This window comes from Heterocephalus glaber, unplaced genomic scaffold, assembly GCF_053883595.1.
Source record: "Heterocephalus glaber isolate CG9 unplaced genomic scaffold, H.glaber_assembly_v1.0 deba00001481, whole genome shotgun sequence".
Classification (NCBI taxonomy): domain Eukaryota; kingdom Metazoa; phylum Chordata; class Mammalia; order Rodentia; family Bathyergidae; genus Heterocephalus; species Heterocephalus glaber.
In genome coordinates this window covers 7,254,768-7,266,685 of record NW_028258317.1, presented here as the reverse complement: position 1 = coordinate 7,266,685, position 11,918 = coordinate 7,254,768, and the positions used below count along the sequence as shown (strand labels likewise).

The 11,918-nt window shown below is 37.8% G+C and overlaps 1 pseudogene; it reads left to right on the top strand.

The window, feature by feature from the left end:
• The first annotated feature begins 351 nt into the window (after positions 1-351).
• Positions 352-2,631, top strand: LOC101720768 (uncharacterized; annotated as a pseudogene).
• The last annotated feature ends 9,287 nt before the right edge of the window (positions 2,632-11,918 follow it).

The window sequence follows — 11,918 nt, the reverse complement described above, 5'->3', positions numbered from 1 at the left end:
TGTATATTTAGGTTAAGTATATAGAGGTGGAATTGTTAGGTGAAAGGATATACTACTTAAATTTTAATGCTTATTTCTAATTTGCTTTTCAGAGTTTGCAACTACTAATTTGAGAAAACCAGCATACCTGTGACCTCATTACCTTTTCTACATTGAGCTTTATGAGCACTGTATTGTTAATTTGACAAATACTTTATTTCTTAACTTTTTCTTGTGTTAATTCCTGGGAGATAGAACATATTACAAAAATATGCATAGAAGGCTTTTAATAGATAATTTTCATGGCAGATGAGAAATTAATTGGAAGCAATTTTTCTCACATTTAGCACTGAAATATAACTGCTTGGGGCAATGGCATTAGAGCTCTCATCTGACTCTGAGTGTTCTGTTTAGAGGGTGCTGAGAGTGAGTCTGATTGGAATCTCTATTCCAAAAAAAGAGAAAATGGTTCCTTCTCTTCAAGATCAAGGAAGAAACACATGCCTCCTTTCAGTGTACAGTGCTGTCCTCCACAGGGTTGTTTCACTAGGCCAGAGAGTGACAAAGCAGACTCAGTATTTCTTCCTCCAGAAGAGGAAGGCTCTGTGGGGTTTTCTCAAAAAAATTATCTCAGGCTGAGCCCTGAGGGTATTAGAAAGAAAATCAAACCATTAAAAGGGCTGACTATTCAAGGTTTGCTGAGGGAGTTTGGTGTCAGTGGGAAGTTCCAACCAAACTCCATGTCCGTGGGCCACTTTAGAGATCATGTGGTTATGAAGTTCCGAAGAGCTCTGTACTATTCTGGGATCTGGGTGTCCCATGTTCAGGGCTACAGATGTGAAAAGCACTTTTCAGCTAAGTATTTCAAAAAAAATCCTGGCAGCCTACATCCTTTAGTTCCCTGGCTAAAACGGGAACTAAGAGCTGTTTATGGAGATTATGGCTACACAGTGAAGAATATTCTAGCTGCCATCCTCCATCATATGACCAAATATGATTTGGACAGTGAGTCCTTCATTCACCTCTTGGAACCTTTTCTTCTACAACATACCCACCATTTCCTGCATGAGTTTATCAGTTTTGTTTGTTCGCCTTACAACATGGAAACGTATGACCAGTGAGCCATCTATCAATGCCCTTCTGCGTCAACATTGGTGAAAAAGAAGCCTGTTGCTTTAGGTCCTAGTTTGCCTTTGCCTAAAGATCATGATCTAATGATGTCTCAGCATGATAAAGAATGGTCTAAAGAAAACCATGGTCAGTGGAATAAAGAGGACAAGTCTGAATCTCACTTGAAACAGTTTCCAAATGGTAACTCTTCTTTGAAAAATTTTAAAGTACCACAAGTTCATCATAAAGCAGCAAGCAAAATCCATGTTTGGACCAAAGACAAACCAGAATCAGCCGATCACAAAGGCAGAATTTCTCCAGATAATATGCTTCTGACTTGGCCTACCCAAAAAGAAAGTGGTCCAGGAATGCTTAATTGCAAAAATCATGTTCAAGAGAAAAACACAGAAGGAATAAAGTTGCATCCTAGTCACATCCAGGATCTTCAAAAGACTGAAACAATGGCATACACCTTCAGCACCCCAGAAATTTCTAATTAGGTGAAACCACAGAAGTATAATCTAAGAAAAAGAAGGGTTTTGCACATTGACCCCCAGACAAATTTCCAGAAGAAACAAATAGAAAATACCAAATACTCAGATTCTTCACCAAAAGTTTTTCAAAGACTGTCCAGAGAAAGATCCTTGTTAAATTGCAAACCCAGAAGGAGAGATCCTGCTTGCAGTTGCATCTCAGAAAGTGCTCTTTCTCCTAAGAAAAATGTTAGAAAGCTAAGTTCTTTCAGAAAAAAGAAGTCAAAGTGCAGACATCCTTCCCAGTTTATTGAAGTTGGTTCACACTGCAGTAGAAGAATCCAAAGACAAGGAAGGTACAGTACAGAAAGATCTAAATCCTGGTGTGTTGGACACAGAAGGAGCTCTGAAAGCAGAGAATCAAGTAATCTCTCTCTGGGAATAAGTCACAAATGTGAGCCCTTCACCCAGAATATAGCCTTTGAGTCCCCAAAAGAAAAGAATGTGCATGGCCATAAATCAAACTATGAGAGGACATCTTTGACCCCAGTCCAATGTCTGAAGCTTTCTTCAACAGCTGGGAAGAGGCCCAAATGTCCTTCTAAAGGTGAAGGTGCTTCCCGAACTGAGAGCTGCCGTAACAGTCTCAACTGCCTACATATTGTGAAACAAAGATTTCCAAATAATGAGGAGATGAAGCAAAAAGCCGTGTTTCCTAGAGCTAGAAGAACCAGTCGAATCCGTCAAAGGAAAAACAAAAGCCAGCATTCAGATACACACACCACGGAGGAAGTCACTGATGAGTGGGAGGATCTGGATGATACAGGCCAAAAAATTGTTTTTTCTGAGTGTGCACCTTCTTGCAGAAGGCAAATTGCCCAATACCAGAAGTTTTCAGAAAGGCCATAGAGTCAAGAATAAACACAGAGCAGAGCTCATATCAGAAATATGGAAGTGCAAATTGTTTTCAAAGGCAAATCAGTTGACTTAGCTGTCAAGGATCATTAAAAGTATGAATATAACCTAAAAACATTATTAAAAATATCTATCACATCACTTTGTAATTGGAACCAAAAGCCTAATAATTAAATTCAAAGTTTCTGTTGTAGACAAATGCATATTATTAAATTATTCATATATGTATATATTATCTGTCTGCCTTTTAAAAAAGTGAATGGATTTCTTAAAATATGTGTCTTATTTTTGTTTCTAGACTAATTACAAAGATTGATTGCCCAAGTTTTCATATAGCACAAGATTATACTAACACCAGGAGTAAAGGTTATTTAATGCAAGTTATGCATAGAATGTGTTGCTAAACACATTGTGACTTTTAAAAAAGTAATATATATTGAGTTCTGTATTCCAGACCTAATGTATTTTCAAACCCTGGAAAATAAGAGAGGGTCACTGTTTTAAGATATAGACATTGGGATTTCACATTCAGCTTTGAAAATACATGTGAATAAAAATAAAAATAAACGTATAAAATTTTTGGCACAGCCTTCTCTATCTCTGTGCCCTGAAAACATTACCACTACTTGTCCTGATATATATGTATCTTCATTAGAAGCTGCTGTATTTTTAGATAATTCTGATTTCCCACTCATAATAGTCCAGAAATGGTGATTATATTGAAGCCAAATTAATCACAGCATTTGTTTCTGTGCCACACTATTGATGAGTCCAGTAGTGGTCAACTGATTGTTCTTCCCTGGTTATTTTAAAACTAGTTTTGAGGAGAAAAGTCATTCTCTCTCCTTGGGGACAAACGGTGGAAAACTTAAAACTTGAATACTAACAGGATCAGTATTCAACAATTTTTGAAGAAAGTCAGTTTAGGGTAAAAAAGGACCAAACTAACAGATGGAGAAGAGTAAGTAAATTCAAAAGGAGAGTGTCTTAGATCTTGAAATTGAGCTCTTGTCCTGCTCTTCATATGGTTTTATGATTTTAACCCTTCCCTGAGTTCTGTGAATTAATATATTTCCTCTACGTCTCCCTTATTCAATCAGGACCTTTCATTCACTTGCTGTCATACATTTCATTGGGAGACGGTACAATAGAAGTGTATGGATTAGATAGGGAGTAACAGCTATTGGAAAAAAATTTGAGTTGTTTTTTTGTATAGTCTTGAAGAGTGAGTAGGAATTTGCCAAGTGAATTTGTTGGCAAAGTCTACCAAAAAAATAGAATTGACTTGAAGAAAAGGAAGGAAAATGAAAATTTTTCTTCTATTGTAGCTGAGCTATCCCAAGAGACTCTGAGAGGATATGATGCCAAATTGTTAATAAGAATGAAATCAGGCCACTGCAAGTCCATAGCAGTCACTAAGCACCTAAAGTTAGCACAGGACTCAAAATTCAAATATATTATTGTCTTAGTTACTTTTCTCTCATTGCTGAGATAAAATACCTGACATCCAAAGTTAAAGAGGAAAAGGTTTATTTCGCTCACAGTTTGTAGAGGGTTCAGCCCATAATCGGCTGGCTCCAAGGCAGGGTGGCACATGGAAGAGGAGCAATAGTTCATGGCAGCAGAAGACAGCAAAAGCAAACAAGCAAAGGAACTTAATAGTGACTTTTTGTTCTTTTTATGTTATTCAGAATACTTAGGTCAGGTAGCACTCACATTCTTTTTTTTTTTTTCTTCGTAAATTCTTTTATTGGTACATTGTAGGTATACAACACATTTACATTTCTCATTGGGAATTGTACCTTTACATGATACATCTTGGTTCTTATTTTTTTCCCATTCCTAGCCCTCCCTTCACCCCCTCCACCCTTCCCTATTTACAAAGACTTTATTTCCATTTTTTCCATTTCTCATCATTTTTTCTTTCCTTTCTTTCCTTTCCCCTGCCCCTCCCACTACCCCTACCCCTTTGGACCTTTTCTTCCTATTTTGCATTATCGATTATTCATTCTAATCATTGGTACATTTTAGGTATACAATATAATGACATTCATCATTGGAAATTTGCACCTTTACATAATCTCTCTTGGTTCTTATTTTTCACCCTTGCCCAGCCCTCCCTTCAACCCCTCCATTCCTCCCTATTTACAAAGATTTTGTTCCTATATTTCCATTTTCTCATATTAATCCCATTCCCTTCTATCCTTTCCCCTAGCCCTCCCACTTACTTCCCCTGTGCCCCTTTTCTTCCTATTTCACATTACCTATTATACATTTAGTCCTTACTTACACTTTCAGTTTCTCACACCAGAGAAACTATTCAATATTTACACATGTGTGTCCTATTTATTTCACTTAAGAGTATCGCCTTAATGTGCATCCACTTAGCTAAATGTCTCTAATTTCTCATTTTTTATGGCTGAGTAGTATTACATTTTATTAAAAAACCACATTTTCTTTATCCAGTCTCCAGTTGATGGGCATTTGGGCTGTTTCCAAGTTTTAGCTATCACAAACTGTGCTGCTATGAACATGGGTGCACATATATCACTGTGGTATGATTCTTTTAATTCTTTGGAGAAGACACCCAGCAGTGGAATAGTGGGGTCAAATGGGACTTCCAGTCCTAGTTCTTTAAGGTATCTCCATACTGATTTCCACAGTGGTTGCACCAGTCTACACTCCCACCACCAGTGGAGTAGGGTTCCTCTTTCCCCACTGCCCTGCCAACATTTGTTATTGGTTGATTTCACGATAACAGCCATTCTTTCTGGAGTGAGGTGGAATCTCAGCATTGTTTTCATTTGCATCTCTCGAATGACCAGTGATGTTGAACATTTTTTCATGTATTTATTTGCTATTTCTACTTCTTTGTCTGAGAAATGTCTGTTCATTTCAGATGTCCATTTTCAGATTGGGTCTTTAAATTTGGGAGGTCTGATCTTTTTAAGTTCTTTATAGATTCAAGATAGTAGACCTTTGTCTCAGGAAAAGCAGGTGAAGATTTTTCCCCACATTGTGGGTTGTCTCTTCACACTGCTGGTGGTTTCTCTTGCTGTGCAGAAGCCTTTTAATAAGAAGAGATCCCACTTGTTGATTGTTTGTGCTAGTTCACGAGCAACTGAGGTTTTGTTCATAAAATCTTTTCCTACACTGATGTCTTCAAAAGTTCTACCTAACCTCTGTTCCAGCCTGTTCAGTGTTTCTATTTTAATATTTAGATCTTTAATCCACTTTGATTTTAGTTTAGTGCGCAGTGAGAAATATAGGTCTAGTTTTAATCTTGGCAAGTTGAAACCCAATTTTTCCAGCAACATTCATTAAAGAGGCTATCTTTCCTCCAGTGAGGGTGTTTCGCTCCTTTATCAAAGATGAGATGGGTGAGTGTGTTTGGCATTGTTTCTGCATCTTTGAATCTGTTCCACTGGTCCTCAGGTCTGTTTCTTTGCCAGTACCATGCTGTTTTTATCACAGTAGCTTTGTAGTATAGTTGCAAGTTGGGGATTGTGATACTCCTTGCCATGTCTCTGTTACCTAGAATTGCTTTTGCTATTCTGGGTCTCTTCTTGTTCCAAATGAATTTTTGGATTGTTTTCTCAAGGTTCATGAAGTATGCTGCTGGGATCTCAATTGGAATTGCATTGACTCTATATAGCAGTTTTGGAAGTATGACCATTTTCACTATATTAATCCTTCCTACCCAGGAGCAGGGGATATCTGTCCATTTTCTGACATCACATTCAATCTCTCTTTTCAGAGTGCTGTAGTTTTCAGAGAAGAGGTCTTTGATTTTTTTTGTTAGGTTGATTCCTAGGTATTTCAGTTTTTTGGATGCTATCGTGAAAGGAATTATTTGCCCTATTTCTGTCTCAGTGAGTCTTTCTTTTGTGTAGAGGAAAGCTATTGATTTTTTTGTGTTGACCTTGTAACCAGCTACTTGACTGAATTTGGTTATTAAGTCTAGAAGACTTTTGGTGGAGTTCTTGGGGTCTTCTATATAGAGTATCATGTCATCTGCAAATAATGACAATTTGATTTCTTCATTTCCTATCTTTATTCCTTTTACTTCTTTCTCTTGTCTAATTGCTGTGGCAAATGTTTCCAAAACTATATTGAGCAAGAGTGGTGATAGTGGACATCCTTGTCTTGTTCCTGATTTTTGGTGTGAAGGATTTCAGTTTTTGACCATTTAGTATGATATTGGCTGTTTGTTTTTCATAGATGGCTTTTATCAGTTTGAGGTAGAGACCATCTATTCCAATTTTTTGTAGGGTTTTTATCATAAATGCATGTTGGATTTTGTTAAATGCTTTTTCTGTGTCTATGGAGATAATCATATGGTTTTTTTCCTTAGCTCTATTGATATAGTGTATTACATTGATTGATTTGCTGATGTTGAACCATCCCTGCATCCCTAGGATGAATCCCACTTGACCAGGGTGTATGATCTTCTTGAAGATCTTCTGCATTCTATTTGCCAGTATCTTATGAAGGATTTTGCATCTAGGTTCATTAGTGAGATTGACCTATAGTTCTCCTTTTCAGTTGGGTCTTTCTCTGCTTTGGGGATCAAGGTGATGCTTGCTTCTAGGAATGAATTTGGGAGTATAGCTTCCCTTTCAATTTCATTGAAGAGTTTAAATAGTAGTGGCAGTTGTTCCTCTCTAAATGTCTTGTAGAATTCAGCAGTGAAGCCATCAGGGCCCGGGATTTTCTTAGTTGATAAGTTTTTAATTACAGTTTTAATTTCATTGGTTGATATTGGGTTGTTTAGAATTTTAGGTCTTCTTTGTTCAACTTTGATCATTCATATGTACCTAGGAATCTGTCTATTTCTTCTGTGTATTCCATGTTATTGGTGTATAGGTTCTGGAAGTAGGTATTGATGATCCTCTGGATTTCTGCTGGGTCTGTTTTAATTTCACCCATTTCATTCTTAATTGCATGGATTTGGGTCATTTCTTTCCTTTTTCTGATAAGATTAGCTAAGGGTTTGTCAATTTTGTTGATTCTTTCAAAGAACCAAATCTTGGCTTCGTTAATTTTTTATATCATTCTCTTAGTCTCCATTGCATTGATTTCTCATCTGGTCTTTATAATCTCCTCCCTTGTATGAGTTTTGGGTTTTTCTTGCTCTTCTTTTTCTTGAAGCTTGAGGTTCAGCATCAGGTTGTTTAATTGGGCTCCTTCTGTTTTCCTAATATACGTATTCCCTGCTATGAATTTCCCTTGTAAGACTGCTTTCATTGTGTTCCATAGATTCCAATATGTTGTGTTGTCATTGTCATTTAATTGAAGGAACTGTCTGATTTCTTCTTTAATTTCATCTGTGATCCATTGGTTATTCAGAAGTGTGTTGCTCAATTTCCATGTATTTATGAAATTTTTCCAGTTTCTTTTGCTATGGATCTCCAATTTCATTGCACTATGGTCTGATAATATACACGGGATAACTTCAATTCCTTTGCACTTACTTAAACATGTTATATGTAAGAGTATGTGGTCTATTTTGGAGAATGACACATGTGCTGCTGAGAAAAATGTGCATTCCAATTTGGTGGGGTGGAACACTCTCTAAACATCTGTTAAGTTCATTTGTTCAGCAGTTCAATTGAGTTCTAGTACTTCATTGCTTATTTTTTGTCTAGTTGATCTATCTATTTGTGACAGTGGGGTGTTGAGGTCCCCCACTACATTTGTATTAGTGCATATATGAATTTTCATGTCTGTTAGTATTTGTTTTATATAGTTGGGCACACCAGTGTTTGGTGCATAGATATTTATGATTGTCATCTCTTCCTGTTGGATTGTTCCCTTTACAAGGATGTAGTGTCCTTCTTCATCTCTCTTAATCAGTGTTGGTTTGCAATTTAGTTGATCTGCAAAGAGGATAGCTACTCCTCCTTTTTGTCAGGTTCCCATCGCATGGAGTATTGTTTTCCACCCTTTAACTTTCAGTCTATATGTTTCCTTTTGAATTAAGTGTATTTCTTGTATGCAGCATAATGTTGGATTTTGCTTCTTGACCCATTCTGCCAGTCTATTTCTTTTGATTGGTGAATTGAGACCATTATCATTGATGGTTATAACTGAAATGTATTGACTTGTCATTGCCATGACTTTTTGTTTTTGTTGGGCTCTCCCCCTTTACATTTAATTTCTTGTCATGCCAGATGGGTTCATTCTGCTTTGCTTCCTAGGGTTGTGATCCTCAATGTCTGTTCCTAGCATATTGTATAAAATTTTTTGGAGTGTTGGTTTGGTATTCACGAAGTTCCTAAGGTGCTTTTTGTCATGAAAGTATCTTCTTTCTCCATCAATTTTGAAAGATAGTTTTGCAGGGTACATCAATCTGGGCTGGAGGCTGTTTTCCTTCAGGGCTTGGAATATGTCACTCCAAGCTCTTCTTGCCTTGATGGTTTGTGTTGAGAAGTCTGCTGTGATTCTGATGGGCTTTCCTTTGTATGTGATTTGTTTCTTTTCTCTAACTGCTTGTAGAACTTTGTTCTTCTGTTGAGTTTCTGGAATCTTAACAATTGTATACCTATGTGTAGATTTTCTTTGATCAAGGCTATTTGGAGTCCTATATGCCTCACTTATCTGTATGTCAAGCTCTTTTCCCCTGCTTGGGAAGTTTTCTGCCATTACTTCTGTGAAGAGTTTTTTTATGTCATCTGCACTATCTCCTGTTTCTTCATTGACTCCAGTCAGTCTTATGTTATTCTTCTTTGCATCATTTAGCAGCTGCTGGATTGATTTCTCATGTTTCCTTATAATTTTGAAGCAACTTTTCTTTTCCTGGTCATTAACTGCAATCTTATCTTCTATATCTGAAATTCTGTCCTCACATTGGCTCATTCTGCTGTGTAGACTTTCAGTGGAGTTTTTCATCTCCTGGAAATCTATTTGCATGTGTTTTATGGATTCCATTTGTTTCCTATGTTGGGATTCCATCATGTTACCCAGCTTCTCTCTACATTTATTAATCATATCTTGCACTAGGAACACAATTTCTCCTGTTATCTGAGAAATTATTTCTGATTTTGTTTTTTCCAGATCCCCTTTTGTTGCCAGTTCCATGGGTCCAGGTGGTTGAGTATCAGAGTGTTCCATCTCATTTCCCTTTGGGGTTTCTGTAGGTGATCTGGAAGTCTGTTTCGAGACTTATTTATGGGTCTTCTCATTTCAACTGGTGGGTCAGGGGAGGGTGCTGTTGGTGCCCGTGCAGCTCACCTCCTCTGAGCTGGGAGAGGTGGGATAGGGTTGGGGAGTGGTGGGAGGGATGGTGGCCTCGGAGCCCCTTCCTCTGAGCTGGGAGCAGAGGGACTGATGGTGGCCCAAAAGCCCTTTCCTCTGAGCTGGGAGTGCCAGGATGGACAGGGGCCCAAAAGTCCTTTCCTCTGGGCTCAGAGCAGTTGGACAGATGGTAGCTGGGAAGCCCCCTTCCTCTGGGCCAGGAGTGGCACACTCAATGGTGGCCCAGAAGCCCCTTCCTCTGGACCAGGAGCAGTGGGATGACTACTCAGAAGCCCATACCTCTGGGCCGGGAGCAGTGGGATGGAGAGCAACCCGGAAGCCACTTCTTCTTTGCTGGGAGCGGCAGGGCAGATGGCGGCCCAAAAGCCCTTTCCTGTGGGCTGGGAATGGCAGGAAGGATGGCAGTCCAAAAGCTGTGTTTTAAAACTATTGAAAATCTGCAAAGGGTATTTTGAAAAGCTGAGATTTCCTTTCAACATGAAAGATGCCAGTTTATCAATGCTGAATCTATCAAGTTAAAGCTACTAAAAAAACCGCTCACATTCTTAATCCTAGAGCCCTTGAGCCTAGCATAGCACAATGAATCAATTACAAACTCTAAATTCAGCTACCTCTGAAAAAGCCCCACCTATGACTGCATGAGACTTTGGGGGAGACATCTAGACACAAGCCAAAACAAATATTTTAATCAACGTTTCATTTAAAGATAATCAAGAAACATTTCTGCAGACATCTTAGAATATATAAAGATCAAATTTAAATTTGTTTTAGCAATTCAATTGTAAACTTTGCCATAGCTTTCTTCTTCATTTTTAATGTACACTTTCATCATTAGGTAAGTAGACTGTTATGAACTATGAACTAAAACCATTCATGGAAAGATTCATGAGAATATTTGCAAAGTTCTAAAATCAAGAATAGAAGATCAATTGAAGTAACTCAGAGCACCACCACTTTACAGTAGATTTTTTAACTGTTATTGTGGTCGAAAGTATACTTAGGAGCTAGAATGTTAGGTTGCATTCAAAGAGGTAGGGAATTTTCTAAGTAGGGAGAGCCAAATTGGACAATCATATGCTTCAAAGTGACAAGTGAATTTTCTCTAGGAAAGGATGTTTCTCTGAACAATTTAGAAAGAAAATCTGGCTTCATTTAGCAGGAAAATTGCAAGGATATATGACAGAAGACAAGGCCTGTGGAGGAAGGATATCTCATCCCTGGAGGTGTTCATACTTGGCAAGACCCCAATAACGTAGGGAATTTGACTAGGTGTTTTCTAAATTCATGTTTTACTCAAAGATTCCAAGATCCTTTAAAGGGTCTCAAAATTTTGCTAATTAACTAAACATAGAATACCCTTAAATAATATAACTTTTCATAGTCATGCCAAAAAATCATTCTAATGACTATATAATAACTAATACAGAAATTTTACCACTTGTGATTCACACACACATACACAAAGTCTAGGAGATGTTACCTTAATCCATATATTATAGATAAGAAAGCTAAGTGTTGACATTGCCATCTGCTTTGAACCCAGATGGCCCCAAATCAATTATTGAGGGTGCTAAACCACAACTTGACACTACCTCGTCTTTTGTTGCATTTTACATTCATTTGTATTTCATACCCTGTGGTACACACATTCAGAAACACTATGGTGTTTTACTTTCACCACAAGTGAATAAGGTTGTTTTAATTATGCTTGTATTTTCTATGAGGAAAATGAGTTTCAGAGAGATTATATCATAACTAACACCAGAGCTGAGAGCCAAACTGAGACTAACTGCACATGCTTTGCATTTTTATAGCTTATTATGGTTGACTGAGCTTTTCAAATCCAACTCAGAAACACTTACAACCCTTAATCACCTAGTCTTCTCTGCTACTAACAGCACTTTTTCATTTAAAATCCAGAATGCTAACATAACGATGGAGGGTAAGGTGCTAAGGGGTCACTTCTATTTATTTATAAGGGTAAAAACCAATTTCTCATTCCCAAGTTCACCCTGCATTGTACTTTTGATGCTAATGAGGTTCACCTCAGCCAGCTGGGAGGAAGCAGGTGACTGATTTTCAATACATATGCTTCAGTTCACACAGTATCTTCTATGGCATGTGGGTCAGCTAGAGGTTTGGGGGCAGTTTTTTATCTCTGTCCTTGACTCTATGCTCTTTGGA